Source organism: Tamandua tetradactyla, chromosome 14 (assembly GCF_023851605.1).
Source record: "Tamandua tetradactyla isolate mTamTet1 chromosome 14, mTamTet1.pri, whole genome shotgun sequence".
In the NCBI taxonomy this organism is placed as follows: Eukaryota; Metazoa; Chordata; class Mammalia; order Pilosa; family Myrmecophagidae; genus Tamandua; species Tamandua tetradactyla.
Window position 1 is genome coordinate 12855018 of NC_135340.1, and position 16622 is coordinate 12871639.

At 37.6% G+C, this 16622-nt stretch overlaps 1 long non-coding RNA gene across 2 annotated transcripts in view; it reads right to left on the minus strand.

Moving 5' to 3' along the window:
* LOC143654807 (uncharacterized) overlaps positions 1-16622 on the minus strand; it is a 182633-nt gene that overhangs the window by 58123 nt on the left and 107888 nt on the right. Inside the window, exons 3-4 of one of the 2 annotated variants that reach the window (XR_013161975.1) lie at positions 15731-15864; positions 335-411 (exon numbers count right to left, since the gene is read on the minus strand). This is a non-coding gene — a long non-coding RNA (uncharacterized LOC143654807). The remainder of the gene's footprint in view (positions 1-334; positions 412-15730; positions 15865-16622) is intronic. The other variant, XR_013161974.1, reaches the window with a different exon arrangement.

The window sequence follows — 16622 nt, forward strand, 5'->3', positions numbered from 1 at the left end:
AGTAAAATAAACAAGAATGTGTTCAATCTATAGGAAAATACCACTCATCAATATAGTGGAAGATAAGAATGAAGAAATCAGCTACAAAGTAAATATAAGTATAAACAGAATAAGTGGAAGAACAGAGCGTTCAGAGTGGGGGCACGTGGACATATATCAGAAAATGTTAAGGGTGGGGTGGATCAAAGAAATACGCCAGTAAGCTTCTAGTTTGCAGATCTAGGTTATTGTTTTCTGTTTGTTTGCTTTTTTTATCATAAAGCTACATAGCTGTGAACTGTCATGCATGGTCACTTGAGTTTTTATTTTTTTTAATTTTGAATTTTAAGCTTACTTGCAGCCTCCAGGGATCGACACCATGTTTTCTAAGGGGCCAGCTTCATTCCAAGGTGGAGGAACCCATGTGAAAGTCTGGAAACAGAAATCAATAACTTGGAGAGTTGAATTGTAGTCTTAATGAGAGCTCATCATTTGCAAAATAATGCTTTTGAAATTGAAATAATGCTTTGTAAACTGAATTAAAACAATTATTTATGATCTCTAAATACTGTAAAAATTATCTAACAAAATTATTGACATGCAAGTTCCAGCATAACTGTCATATGTTTTCTGCACAGTTAAAAATTATTCATCATCATATGTGAGAAACATGAAAATAACAATATCAAAAGGGCTTATAATTTAATCTGAATTTTAAGATTGTTATATCATTAATTCATTCCAACACAAACAATTATTTTTTAAAAGTGAGCTCATTTCTTAACCATGAATAGCTTACAAAATTATTCTGGGGTCTTAGCATTATGCTATAATTTTATAGGCAAATTTAAATAGCATTCAGGTGGAAGGTTAAAAAATGAGACAAACTAAAACCAGAGCGGTGGCACAGCTATATATGTAGACAAGTTGATGACTATTGACAATCATAAAGAATAAAGAAAAGATCCTGTATTGTTTTCAATATTAGTTCTGGCAATCACTCCATGAGCCATGCTGTTTGTCTTGACAACAAAATAAGAATTAGAGTTTTGTTCTGAGTAACTTTCCCATTTAATTCACAACAATGGCATAAAGTCAAAGACTATAAGCAGGTACTGTTTTCCATATATATGGCAAAATTTGGCACATATTTGCCACAAGATGGATATATTCCAAGGTTATATTTTCATTATGAAAAGAATACCATGGGTGTGAATTAAAGTTTACCATTTGCACATACTTTATCCTAATTATTGACCTCCATTTCAAGTTATTTCTCCTCTTCCTAATAAAATTTTACTTAATTATTAAACTAAGATTTCCATACATTCTAAAATTGGTATCATTGTGAAAAAAGGAAGATGTTGCATTTTAATTAATATATTTTTTTATAAAAGTAAGGCTATAATTGGCCTTAGCGTTATTAATTTGTCGCATAGTCCATCCCTCAGCTATTACTAGTCAGCTGGTAAATGAAAGAATTCATCTGTTTTCATGCATTAAGTAAAATTCATTTCTAGGTGCCATTTCAAATGTGAAGAGACAAAACCGCAACCGATAAGTGTTAGAATTTCATTTTAAAAATGGAATTAAACCATGCAAAATTAATTAAATTACACTCTCAATTTTTTGTGTTATATTATTTTTCCTCATTAAAAGAGATGACTACGGGAAGAAGTTTTATTCTTGTCCACAGAATTAACAGATCTCCTGTATCTCATACATTCACAGTATCCCTTTGTGTTATATTTGCATTTAGAAGTTTGATCCAAGATGTGAAAAATCATACATAGACAGAGAACTCTCCACACACACAGACATGAAGAGGTGCCTGTGTTTCATCCATTCTGGAAAGTACATGAACTACCTTATGATGCTTAAGTACAGCGTAACTACTTTTAATTTTCAATGGGAGTACAGCACATGCGTAAATGATGTGCGGGTCAGAATCCTCTGTACTACTGAGAAATAAAATATTTTAGATTTAATTCAACAGTTGCATTGGAAGGACACTGTCACTGTTCGCATTACGGTCTTTCAGGACACGAAAGGCACCAATTAAGTAAGCTGAAATGTAAATAACTTCAGAAATATTTATCCTCTGCTTGTAACTGTTTCTACCCCTAAGAGATTTACAATATAGCTTTATGTACAGAATGGTGTATTGTCTTAATAAACTGATGAACATTTTTCCAAAGGTAAAAATTAATTTTTAAAATTATGAGAAACTATAAACATCTCATTTGTACGCCAAATTGTTCAAACAAATATGAACTACAATTAGATACCTTTGGATTTTGTTTTAAATATTTACTTATTCAGAAACTCATAGCTGCATCTTAAAGAACTAAAAACCACTTATGGTGGTGTTGCTAAATTCTAAATGAGGATAGGATTGTCCCTAAGGGAAATATCATTTTCATGTTACAAAGAAATATTCATTCATCAAAATTGTATTTAGTAGCACTGTTGGTACTGTTCAAAGCAGTTGTAAAAAAAAAAAAAAAAAACACGTATTGTCCTGAAGACTCTTTTATTCCAAAACAAACACATTGATGTGAATCATAGGATAGGAAAAATTTGAGCAAAAGGTCAGCTGTCACATAATAATTTGTGCAGAATAAAGGATGATAAATTCTTCACATCACAATAGTTTTCTACTCAGAACCATTTTAGAAGTAAATTACTTTTCTTACAATTAAATTAGATAGATCTGGGGTGAGAAGTTGATGTGGATTCATGTCACAGTTTAAGAATAATATTCTGGCATAGGGTGACCCCTAAAAGACACCTTCATAGGCAGAAATCACAAAATCAAATACAATAATAAAATTATCTAAGTCTGGAAAGAATAAAATGTTGATTCAAAATATGGGCATTGACAAGGGAAATAAAACTTTTCAAGATGGCCACTCTTAAAGTAGGAAGTAAGGCTCTTTCTCATGAATTATGTTCCTGCAACCAAATTTAAAACTGAAAAAGGGCAGCTACAATGAGACCCACAGTAGCCTCTACATTGCTGTGTCCAATAGAATCATAATCGAGGCTGCAGTGTCAGCTGTTAGGTAACCCAGTCCCTTAGAAGAACGGAATGCAGAAGTGGGGAGATGTAGGAATTTTTACCTATCAGGTGCAATAATTATGATAACCCCTCAAATCAAGCCTTCTGGCCCTAGTCTTGGGACAAAAGCAAATGCTTTCACACCCAAAACTTGAGATCAAATTTCAGTAAATCTGAACACAATAGCCAAACATCTCAAATTATTTCAGCTGTATAATGAAGTTCCACTTTGAAATAAGAACTCTGGGAATTCCATTTTGGCCCCATTCTCCATAGCCTTGAGGGTCACAGTGGGTAGGGCTATTGGAAGCTGCTCTGATAGAATAGAATGCTACAATGTTAAATTTCTGCTCTGCACCATTATATCACAGGGCTGATGCGACTGATGTGTCTTACCCAAATATATGGCAATTGAGCTTGCTTTTTCCAATTAAATATAAACCCTCAGACTGTAATTCTAGTAATTATTGGGGAATGAAAAAAGATATACATGTGGGATGTTAAATAAATACTTCACATAAAGCACAATGGGGCATCAATTACTTTAATAGTTACTACAGTGATGATGTTCATTGAAAACATCAGCCACAGAAAACTAGAAGTATTTAAAACAACTTCAAAAGGATGATCAATACAGTACAAGTAACATGGATTTACATCGTTTGTTTTATTTAAATCACTCACCCATTTGTAAGAATACAAGGATTAACTGCATAGATTAATTATCAGTGAGAGCAACGTGTCATTTTCAAAAAGAAAACTCGGCAGGTATACATCTTCCAAAACTCAGAGGGCCATATGTCTTGATTTGCTCAGGACAGTTCCAATTGATGACTTACTCAACAATATTTTTCATTCATCCTAAATTTGTTCTGACTTGGAAAATAAATTAGACACCCTATCTGTGATTCTTATTTGAGGTAGCACACTGTTCTTCTTTTTTAGTTTTTAACCCATGCTAGAAAATGCCAACAGGTGAAATAAAGGATCAAGGAAATGCTTGTTTGCCATTAAGAAAAATACTTCAATTTGTATGCCTGGTTGTAGAATTTTGGCTAAGCAATGATTTCTTTGAGAAAAAATAGTTTTCAGTAATAACAGCACACATTTTACTTTCTTTTAAATCAGGTTTTTTTTTTTTAATATAAATGATCCCAATGCATGGGATAAGCAGAGCTACATTAGATTTAAGCTGGATATTGACAGCCACAGGAAATATCTGTCAGTATGGTAGCCCTGCTAAACATGTTTCTTATTGGGATGTTTAAATGAACCTTGGAGCTATCAAGCCCTCATTCGAATGTCAGTGTGCCCAGATAACCCAAGTCCACAGTTTAAAACTACACGAGATTGCTTCTGGCAGAAATCCAGAATCACAGAGCTATGGATTTACCTCCTGCCATATAGGAAGTGTGGTTGCATTTGCATTTCTCCTGAAGTCTGCCACTGCATCTCCACAGGAAATAGAGTTAATGATTAAGGATCTGGCACATTTCCTACAGACTAGTTTGGAAATGACAGTTCCAAATTACTGATGGGGGGAAGTTCTGATGTTGTTAACTTTCAGACTGCATCAGTTGATATAAATGTAATTTAAAGTTTTCTGTTTAAATCATGATAAATTGTTAAGCTCTGACTTGCAATTAAAGTGCAACTCCAGGAAAAGCTTGAGGCAAAATTTAAATTGATCGTATAGCTTCTATGAAATGCTGAGTCACACACTGTTCCCCGTAACACTTGTCATAAATGTTCTGTTTATTTTTTCCTATAATGTGAATTTCGCTAGAGCAGAGGTAGAGAGTCAAGTTACCAGCTTTTCAAATGTTGGATGCAGTATGTTGGTTCAAGAAATGTTTGATAAGATTTCAGGAAGAAGGTGAACAATATCAACCAAAGGAAATGGGAAATAATGTTAACTATAGACTAGAAAAGGGACAAAACACTGCTTGGGGAAAAACTGGGAGTAAAATCAAGGTCAGAGATGAGAAAAATTTAAGAGAGGCCAATTTTGGTTAAAAATAAAAAAGCTCAGTAACTGAGAACATTTTCATTTTTTATAGTCATCTTTACAGCCTTTAAAGCAAAAGGTTGTTGAAAATGAATGAATTAATATCAGCATTCAAGGAAGTGCTCTTAATATTGACAGGAGGGTGGTTCATAGTTCCTTCAGGGAAGGGTACTAACTTTTTTTTTTTTTTTGTAATTCTACTATCTTTTATCAGTACTTGCATTTGTTACAATTGATGAAAGATTATTGTCCATAGTTTACACAGGGGTGATTTTCCCCATCTTCCCAATCTATTGCTTTTTTTGGGGTGCATGTCTTTATTTTACTACTCTACTACCCATCTACTGATTAAAGGGAGCGTCAGTTACAAGATGTTTGCAATCACACAGTCTCATGATAAAAGCTATATAGTTAATCAATCATTATCAAAGACCCAAGCTACAGGATTACAGTTCAACAATTTCTGATATTTCCTTCTGGCTATTCTAAAACACTAAAAACTGAAAAGAAACACTTATGCAATTAATTAGTAGTCGTAACCATTTGTTAAATCCTAATTTCTCAGTTACACCTCCTCCCTCTTGTTTGATTATCCTCTCCATCTTCAGGGATATCTGGAAACTGATCATTTTAACTTTTTTGTGCTGGACAGGATTGTCAACTTTATGGGGTGGAAGAGACTGGTCCCTCTGTGTTTCAGGGCATATTATAGGAACAATCTGGAGGCCTTAAGATTTTGAAAAAATAAACTTGCTAAGAAAACTTTATAGAGTCTTAGTCTTCTGTGGAACCACCAAACTGCTGTTCAAGGGGCTGCATCCTTCCACTTCCCTACAACAGAGAATAGGTATACCTTTCACTCCACTTCTTCTCTAGCACTTGTATCTGTTTATTTCTTAAACAGTTTTATTCACACACCCTACAATCCATTCTAAGTGCACAATCAGTGGTTCCTTGTATAATCACACAGTTATCCATTCACCACCAAAATCTATATGAGAACATCTCCATTTCCTGGGCAAAGAAAAAAGAAGAGAACAAAAAAGAGAACAAAAAATTCCATACCCCTCCTTACATTGCCTTCTTATTGACATTTAGCTTTGGGATATTGCATTTGTTACAATTAATGAAAGAATATTATAATGTTACTGTTGACTATAGACACTAGCTTGCATTAATTATATTTTTCTTATATATTATCCCATTTTTAAAACCTTGCAAAGGTGACATTCATTTGTTCTCCCTCATGTAAAAGCATTATTGAATTTGTACATTTAATCAACATCATTGTCCAATCTAGGTTTAGCTACATTATAAGGTCCCAGTTTTTATTCTCTTTCTTTCCTTCTGGTGACATATATGCCCCTAGCCTTCCTCTTTCAACCTACTCACACTCAGCTTTGTTCATTATACTTAAGATACAGTGCTATACGATGTTGTGCTATTTCTGAATCTTTATCATCAATCTTGTTAAACATTCTGTACTACTTTGGCATCAAATGCCCAAACTCTACCCTCTTTATATTTCCTGATAATCTGTGTTCTCAACTTTAACTCTCATCATTGGTTCATTATAGTTAGTTTATATTTGTGAGACCATGCAGTATCTGTCTTTTTGTTTCTGGTTTATTTGGCTCAACATAACATCCTCAAGGTTTATCCAGATTGTTGCATGTGTCATGACTTTATTCCATCTTGCCATTGTGTAATATTCCATCATATGTATATACCAAAGTTTTATCCACTCATCCAACGTTGAACATGTTTTCATCTATTCCAAACCTCTGTTTCTTGTTTTCATTTCTCTGACTCTCTAAGTATCTCCAAATGTCTGCGTATAGGCATCTCTCTCTGTATTGGTCCTGCAATCTTTCTCTGTGAGCTACTTTATGAATTCCAGTAAGCTAATAAAGAACCATCCTCAATGGGTGGAGTCACAACTCTATAGCAATAATTTAATCAAAAGGTCACACCGGCAATTGGGTATGGTACATCTCCAAGGAAACAACCTATTCAAAAGGTCCCATCAGAAATAGGTCTGCTCCTACAAGATTGGATTAAGGTTAAAAGAACATGGCTTTTTGGGAAACATAACAGTCTAAAACCAGAACAACAGGAAATGAAGTAAATTATACTGTGATCAGAAAATAAAAATTCTCTTCTTCAAAAATAGCAAATCATAAAGGTAAACATAACCTACGACAGCTAATTTATACTAATTGATGGCATATTCTTAAACCTATAATTGTGAATTAAAGTATAGCATATATGTGAGAAAATCATTAGCTACAAGGAGAAAGATAATAGTTAAAATAAATAAATAAAAGAGCTAACATCACAGGTAAGACAGATAAAATAAAAGGAACCAGTTACAATCAGAACACAAATTTTAATTACTTTACTTAGAGATTCCAGAGGACATAGCCTCTGAGAAAAAGAATGTGCTCATATTAAATAGGAACAATTAAGAAACAAAATATTCAATTGGGAATAAATAATGTGCTTGCATGTGGAATTATAGTATATGTGCGGGTCACGTTCTGATGTCAACTTGGCCAAGTGATTATGCCCAGCTGTCTGTTCAAACAAGCACTGGCCTGACCATCACTTCAAGGATATTTCATGGCTGGCTGATAAACTGGAAGGCTGTCAGTCAATTGATTGCATTGGTGGCTGATTACATCTGTGATCAACTAAGGTATGTCTCCTACCACATGATAATACAATCAGTAGAAGGTTGTAAGGAAGAAGATAGACTCTTTCCCTGCTTCTTCAGCCAGCAAGCCTCTCCTGTGAAGTTCATCCAGACCCTTCATCAGAGCTCCAGCTTCATAGCCTGCCATGAGGGTTTTGGCCTCTTCCATTCCCATGATTGCATGAGACACTTTTATAAATCTTGTATTTACACATCTTTCCTGCTGGTTCTGTTTCTCTAGAGAACCCTGACTAACACAGATTGGTACCAGGAGTGGTTCTTCAGAAAATAAGTCTTAAAAATGTTTTTTACAATTGGTTTTCTACTCTGACTAGCCTCAGACTCACTGATGACTCTCTTTTCAATAATCAAGATGGCACTGACCATCCATGGGGTGAGTTGGCGAAAAACATTCTCAAAACATCACCATTAGATTCTGCTGATTATATGCTTATATGAGGCAAGGCTCTGGGTGAGAATGTTCTTGACATCTTTATAAAGTTTTGTGGAATTAAGCAGTGTGATGATATTGGCTGGTTGTTGTTGGATATTGCAGATACAGTGAGGGGGAAAGGGATAAGCTGAAGGCAAGTGCCATATGAACAATACAAAAGTTTCCATGTGTGCCTTAAAAGAAAATATTATTTCCTGTGGTCAAAGACTCGGAATCGCTGAAAAACAGACACAAGGCCTTATTGTGTGAGCAGCAGATTTACAATGTAAATTAAAATTTCAACCTTGCAGGGTGTCTGCTGTTAAAGTCAGAGCTTTGATTGGAGAAGAATTGAATACTGAAACCTGGAGTGCTGCTACATGGCTTGATAATGATGGTGATATGGAGACAGGATCTATGTAATACGTTGAGCCTTTGCTAGACAGACCTGTAATGGACTGCCCTAAGGAAAGGGCTTCATGACTTCCAGCCTGCCTTGACAAAACAACTTTCCCCAGCAGAATCTGCCATCCAAATCCACCTAACAATATCAACTCTTCAGTGCCTGCTAACCCTGTAAATACCTCCCCTGGGGAAACAGCCCTCATTCCTCTGTCTGGAGTAACTAATCCTGTTTCACCAGATGAAAGTGAAATGGAATGCCCTGAGATAATTGGCTTAAAAGACACTTTATTTCTTTTCATGACCCAGCCCCACCATGCCTCTTTGCTTCAATACCTACAACTAGACTAAAGTCCAAAGAGGCTCTGAAAGGTGAGGTACAAAGTGTGACCCATGAGGAGTTAGACTATACTCTAAAAGAAATGCAGGAGTTTGCCAGTCTGTATAGACAGAAATCAGGGGAATATGTGTGGGTGTGGATAGTAATAATATGGGAAAATTTTGGAAGGAATATAAAGTTGGATAAAGCTGAATTTATTGATATGGGCCCACTAATCAGAGATTCTGCTTTCAATGTTGTAGCTCAAGGGGTTAGAAAGGGCATAAACAGTTTGTTTGGATAATTGGCCGAAACATGGATCAAAAGGTGGCCGATATTACCTGAGGTTGAACTGCTATAACTGCCCTGGTATAATGTAGATGAGGGGATCCAGAGGCTTAGAGAGACTGGAATTTTATGGATTTATTATGGAAGACCTGCTTGCATAACCCAGGAATGTCCAGAGGGCACATCTTTCACCAGAACTTTGAGAAATAAATGTGTGAGATTAGCTCCTTGAAGATTTTTGTAGTCATCCTTCTCTGTAGATCAGATATTACTGTGGAACTGCGGTCACTGAGCTGAAATCCTTAAACACAATGGGGATGATCAGATCCTGAGTTGGCAGAAGCCAGATGGCGACAGTTAATCACTATAGACAAGATAGGCATGGCCACCACAATGGACAGCAGACTCAAAGCAACAGTCAAGATAACCTGACTCTCAGAGACATGTGGGATTGGCGAGTAGATCATGGGATACCTAGAAGTAAAATAGATGGGCAGTCCTCTAAATTCTTGTTCGAGCTGTATAAGCAGAAGAATTCTAAGTTAAGTGAACAGAAGTCTAACTTGAATTATGAAAACAGAATCATGGCCCCTTACTCAATTCCCAGACTTGAGCAGTTTACAGACCCAGAGCACCTCGAATGTGGGATGGGGAAGACTGGGAACCCTTTGGGAATGACTCTTTTACACTGCCCAAAATTTACACTGTTACCCTTCCCCCCAGTCTTCCCCAAGGAGACCCACGGCCTTTCACCAGGGTGACTGTGCACCGGGGAAAAGGAAATGATCAGGCATTTGGTGGATTATTGGACACTGGCTTAGAAATGACACTAATTCCAGGAGATCCAAAATATCACTTTGGTCCACCACTCAGAGTAGGGGCTTATGGAGGTCATGTGATTCATGGAGTTTTCGTTCAGGCCCGTCTCACTGTGGTCATTTCCCCAGTTCCAGAATGTATAACAGGAAATGACATACTCAGCGACTGACAGAATCACCATACTGGTTCTCTGATTTACAGAGTGAGCACTATTATTGTAAGAAAGGCCAAGTGGAAGTCACTAGAACTGCCCCTACCTAGCAAAATAGTGAATCAGAAGCAATATCACTTTCGGAAGGGATTGCAGAGATCAGTGTGACTCTTAAATATTTGAAGGATGTAGGGGTGGTGATTTCCACCACATCCCCATTCGACTATCCTCTTTGGCCTGTGCAGAAAACAGATGGGCCTTGGAGGATGACAGTGAATTATCATAAATTTAACTGGATGATGACTCCAGTGGTACTGATGTTCCAGATGTGGTATCATTGCTTGAGCAAACAAGCACATTGCGTGGTACCTGGTATGCAGTTATTTATCTGGCAAATGCTTTTTTTTTCTCAATAGCTTTCAGTAAGTACCACCAGAAACAGTTTGCATTCAGCTGACAAGGCCAGCAGTATACCTTCACAGTCCTGCTTCAGAGGTATATCAACTCTCCAACCCTATGTCATAATCTTGTCCACAGGAAACATGATCATTTTTCCCAATCACAAAACATCACACTGGTCCATTATATTGATGATATCATGCTGATTGGACCTAGTGAGCAAGAAGGAGCAACTACTCTAGACTTATTGGTAAGGCATTTGTGTTTCATGGATGGGAGATAAATCCAACAAAATCACAGGGGCCTTCCACCTCAGTGGAATTTCTAGGTGTTCAGTGGTGGGGAACATGTTGAACTATCCTTTCTAGGGTAAAGGATAAGCTGTTGCATCTGGCCACTCCTATGACCAAAAAAAGAGGCACATCACCTAGTTGGTCTTTTTGGATTTTGGAAACAACCTCCTCATTTGGGTGTGCTATTCTGACCCATTTGCTGAGTGACCAGAAAAGCTGCTAGTTTTGAGTGGGGACTGGAACAAGAGGAGGCTCTGTGAAATGTCCAGGCTGCTGTACAAGCTTCTCTGTCACTTCAGCCGTAAGAGCCAGCAGATCCAATGATGCTGGAAATGTCAGTGGCAAACAAGGATGCTGTCTGGAGCCATTGGCAGGACCCTATTGTAAAATCACAATGCAAATCCATAGGATTTTTGGAGCAAAGTCTTACCATCCATGGTAGATGACTACTCTCCTTTTGAGAAATAGCTTTTAGCCTGCTACTGGACATCAATAGAGACTGAATGCTTAACCATGGGCCACCAGGTTACCATGAGATCTGAGTTGCCTATTATTACCTGGGTATTGTCTGACTTACCAAGCCATAAAGTTGGGTATGCACAGCTACACTCCATCATAAAATGGACACGGTATATTAGCAATAGGACTTGAGAAGGTCCTAAAGACACAATTAAGTTACATGAGGAAGTGACCCAAATGCCCATGTCTCTCACTCCTACCACACTACATTCTCTTTCCCAGACAAGAGCTATGGACTCTTGGGGAGTTCTTTTGAGTCAGTTGACTGAGGAATAGAAAACTCAGGCCTGGTTTACAGATGGTTCTGCATAATGCCCAAGGACTACCTGGACGTGGACAGCTGCAGCACTATAACCCCGTTCTGGGATGACCTTAAACAACAGTGGTAAGGGAAAATCCTCCCAGTGGGTGGAACTTCTAGCAGGGTACCTCATGATTCATTTTGCGTAGGAGAACTGGCCAGAGGTGCATTTGTATACTTATTCAAGGTCTGTTGCTAATGGTTTGTCTGGATTGTCAAAGACTTGGAAGGAGCATGATTGGAAAACTGGTGACAAAGAGGTCTGCAGAAGAGGTCTGTGGATAGACCTTTCTGAGTGGGCAGATATCATGAAGATATCTGTGTCCTATGTGAATGATCACCAGAGGATGACTGCAGCAGAGGAATGTTGTAATAATCAAGTGGATAAGATGACCCATCCTGTGGATATAAGTCATCCTCTTTCCTCAGACACTCCTGTCATTACCTAATGGGTTCATGAACAAAGTGGGCAAGGTGGTAGGGGTGGAGGTTATGCATGGGCTCAACTTGGACTTCAACTCACCAAGGCTGACATGGCTATGACCACTGCTGAGTGGCCAGTCTGCCAGCAGAAGAGGCCCACACTCAGTCCCTGATATGGCACCATTTCTAGAGATGATCAGCCTGCTATCTGTTGACAGGTTGGTTACATTGGACTACTTCCATCATGGAAGGGGCAGTGATTTTTTCTAACTGGAATAGATACATATTCCAGATATGGGTTTGCATTCCCTGCATACAGTGCTTCCACAAAAACTACTATATGTGGACTTACAGAATGCCTTATCCACTATCATGGTACACCACACAGCCTTGCTTCTGCTCAAGGAATCCACTTCATAGCAAATGAACTGCAGGAATAAGCACATACTCATGGAATTCTCAGTTTTATTGTGTTCCCCATCACTTGGAGTCATCAGCTGAGTTGACAGAACAGTGGAATGGCCTTTTGAAGACCCAATTACAGTGCCAGTGAGGTGGCAGTGCCTTGCTGGGCTGGGCCAGTGTTCTCCAGGAAGCTGTGTATGTGTGATCAGCATCCACTCTATGGTGCTATTTCTACCCTAGCCAGGATTCATGGGTCCAGGAATCAAGGGGTAGAAATGGGAATGGCACCACTCACTATCACCCTTAGTTATCCACTGTGAAAAATTTTACTTCCTGTCCCTGAAATATTAAGCTATGCTAGCCTACAGGTCTTAGTTCCAAAAGGAAGAGTGTTTCTAACAAGAGACCAACAATTATTCCATTGAACTGGAAGTTAAAACTGCCACCTGGCCACTTCAGGCTTCTCATGCTACTGAATCAACCGGCAAGAAAGTGGATGGCTATTCTGACTGGGGTGATTGGTCCTATTTCCCCTTGATAGGACTGTAGCTACACAATGGAGGTAAAGAAGAGTTTTCCTGAAATATAGTAGATCCCCTAGGGCATCTGTTAATACTACCATGTCTATGATCAAAGTCAATGGAAAATTGCAACAACCCAATCCAGCAGGACTACCAATAGCCCAGAAATGTCAGGAATGAAGGTCTATTCACCCCACCTGGCAAAGAACTATAGCCAGCTTAAGTGCTTGCTGAGGGTAAAGGGAACATTAAATGGGTAGTTGAAGAAGGTACTAATATGAACTACAACCATGTGACCAGTTATAGAAATGAGGATTGTATGAACATTTTATACATATATACATATATACATATTTATACATTTTATACATACTGTTTTATTATGAGTATGTTTGCATTTGTACATAAACAAATATCATGTTTTCATCTTATCATATGACATACATTGTTTTGTTCATGTTATAGTATTCAAGTCATAGGATATGAATTTTAAGAATGAATGTTACCTGAGGACTTACATCCTATTCTGGAGAGATGTAGCATAATTCCAGTTTAGGCAGGAACACACCAGTTGAGTGTTGTTAGGTAAAATATATGTCTGTTACTGGTGTACCATTTGGAAACTAAGTGTTTTTCAACACTTAGAGTGCCGTGTATTGTTGCCAAGCTGTCAAGGCATGGACTGTAATGGTATGGTTCTGGTGTCAACTTGGGCAAGTGATTATGCCCAGTATCTGTTCAAGCAAGCACTGGCCTCACCATTTCTGCAAGGATATTTCATGGCTGACTGATAAACTGGAAGGCTGGTGTATTAAGTCATCAGTCAGTTGATTGCATCTGTAGCTGAACACATTTGTGATCAACTAAGGTATGTCTCCCACCACAAGACAATCTAATTTGTTGAAAGTTTGTAAGGAAGAAGATAGACTCTTTCACTGCTTCTTCAGCCAGCAAGCATATCCTGTGAAGTTCATACAGACCCTTCATCCAAGCTCCAGCTTCACAGCCTGCCCTATGGATTTGGGACTCTTCCATGTCCATGATTGCATTAGACATCTTTATAAATATCATATTTACAGATCTATGCCATTAGTTCTGTTTCTTAAAGAACCCTAACACAGTACATTTGAAGACAATCTTATCAATACTGTTTGTCCTTGGTAGCCTAATTTATACATTAATATTCCAAAGTAGTCAATAATGGACCTGCCAAACCGCAAAAGTGTTAAATTCAAAACTGTTTACACCAGCACAAGGAAATAGAAAACCTTCAACTTGTACACATCCTAATTTGAAATGTGATTGTTGGGTCCAGGGGCTGAAATTACTCTTGTTAATGAAGGTGTGCTTGTTTGAAAATGTTACATACTCCAGAAAACTCAAGCTTTTTAAATTGTAATCCAGTTTTGTGGGGACAGACTTATTTTTAGGTGGGACCTCTTGATGATGTTGTTTCCATGGAGATGTGAACCACCTAATTGTAGGTGGTATTTTTGATTACATGAAGCTGTGACACAGCCATTCAAGATGAGTTTTAATCCTTTTACTAGAGCCCTGTATGAAGAGAATAAAAGGCAGAAAACATAGAGAGAGCTCAAAACCAACACAGAGAGCACAGAAATGAAAACAAGACAGAGGTGTTTGGAGATGCTAAGTTAAGGAGATGAAATCCAGAGTTTTCTCCAGAGAAGTCAAGTGAGCACCTAAAGATGCTTAAAGTTAAAGCCACTGGAATCAGAAGCTGAAAGAAATGAACCAGGAGCAAGAACTGGTGGACATCATTTAGTTTCCAGCTGACAGAGGCATTCCAGATACTGACTGCCTATTCTCCAGGAAGATGTCGTCTTGTTGGTGCCTTAATTTGGACATTTCCATAGCCTTAGAATTATAACTTGTAACTTAATACATTCTCTTTGTAAAAGCCAATCCATTTCTGCATTTTGCATTCTGGCAGTGTTAGCAAAATGAAACAGAAGGTGATGTAATCCATTTTTGTTGTGAAATAAAAGAAAAATAATTATGTGATTCCACTCATTCTCATTTAAAAAAAAGAGAGAATACTTGAATCTAGAATATACTACTAATAAAAAATCCCTGTCAATTAAGCATACAATTTTTCTGCAAAAAAAAAATTGCAGCTGTTATATTTCTATGTGTATATTATGCAGTGATATAAAAACATAACGTAGGAAACATTAACCTAATCTTGGAGATGTGGAACTTATCATGGAGCAAAAATCAGAAGAAAGAAGTTAATTAGGTAAAGCATGATAAATCTTCCCAAACAAAGGGAGAAGCATATGGAAAGTCATGAGATGTGAGACTAGATGTGCAAGGAAAGATGTAGACATGGAAGGAACTGGTCAAATCATGCAAGGCTATAAGCATCATATAAAGGATTTTGCTCTTTATCCCAGTAAAACTGCAAACCTGTTGAGGTATTTTAATCAGGAATAGATGACATGTGCAGAAACCTGATTACATTTATGTTCCTAAAGCATCACTCTGCCAGTTTTTAGGAGACTATGCTTATGGTAGCCATGAGATAGGATTCCAATGCAGTCCCACGTGATGGTTTGGTCCTGATGGGGGGGCTGCATGGTCATCGGGGGCCACCCTCCTTTGACATAGTCACAAGTTATGCATGATAAAGAATTCAAACCACCAATATTAGTGCTCTTAGATGATTAGCAATAAGGCTACTTATCATGTACATCATTGAAATGTGGTGTCAATGATGACAATCTTGAAATTTCTTATACTTTTGTCATTCTTGAAGAACTCTTTTTCTTGAAAGTCAATCTGAAGAACATGCAGATTTTTCTGTGTGATGATGTACAATCCTTCCCTATCCAGAGAAACAACAGCAACAAAAAACACCAGTTATGTAACTGTTTACTTTAGCCTTGATAAAAGCACAGTTTCTGATCTGATGTTTGGATTCATTACATTTGAACTCGAACTATATATAGTCCCTTCCCTTCAATTAGGAAATAGACATACATTCCCAAGTGTCATGTTTCCAAGTGGGGTAATGTGGGGGTGAAATCATTAGGCTGATGGAAAGTTCTGAACACATATACAATGTTGAGAATTACTATACAGTAAAAGAGCATAATAGATAAACCTCAGAAAATTTGAGATTTTAGATGCATAAAAATATATTAATGACTTAAACACAGATTGATTGACCTTTTAAATCTGCTGGTCCCATTTTGCTAGGCATGAGAGTGCAAGATTGAGTTGCCTCCAAAACTTCAGATACTAAGAGTGTTATAAAATAATTCTGACATAATTTTCTCCACTTGTCCTTTATGCCTTATTCTTGGTAAAAGACAGATAAGTTTTAGGATAAGCTTATGAGAGAAACTTGAATAATATCCCTGAGGACACATATGCTCATTGTGTATCACTATATTCCATGTCATGCACTTAATATAATCTGCAAGCAAGTAACTGCAGTGACTATTTCCACAAGAAGAGGCAGGAGCCTGCTGAGCTGGAACGGATGCCGGCTGGTTGCTGACCTATACTATTGTCCTGTGGAGCAGCTGATGAACCATAACCCCTGGCTACCAGTGCCTCAGGTACTGTCCCCCTGCAATA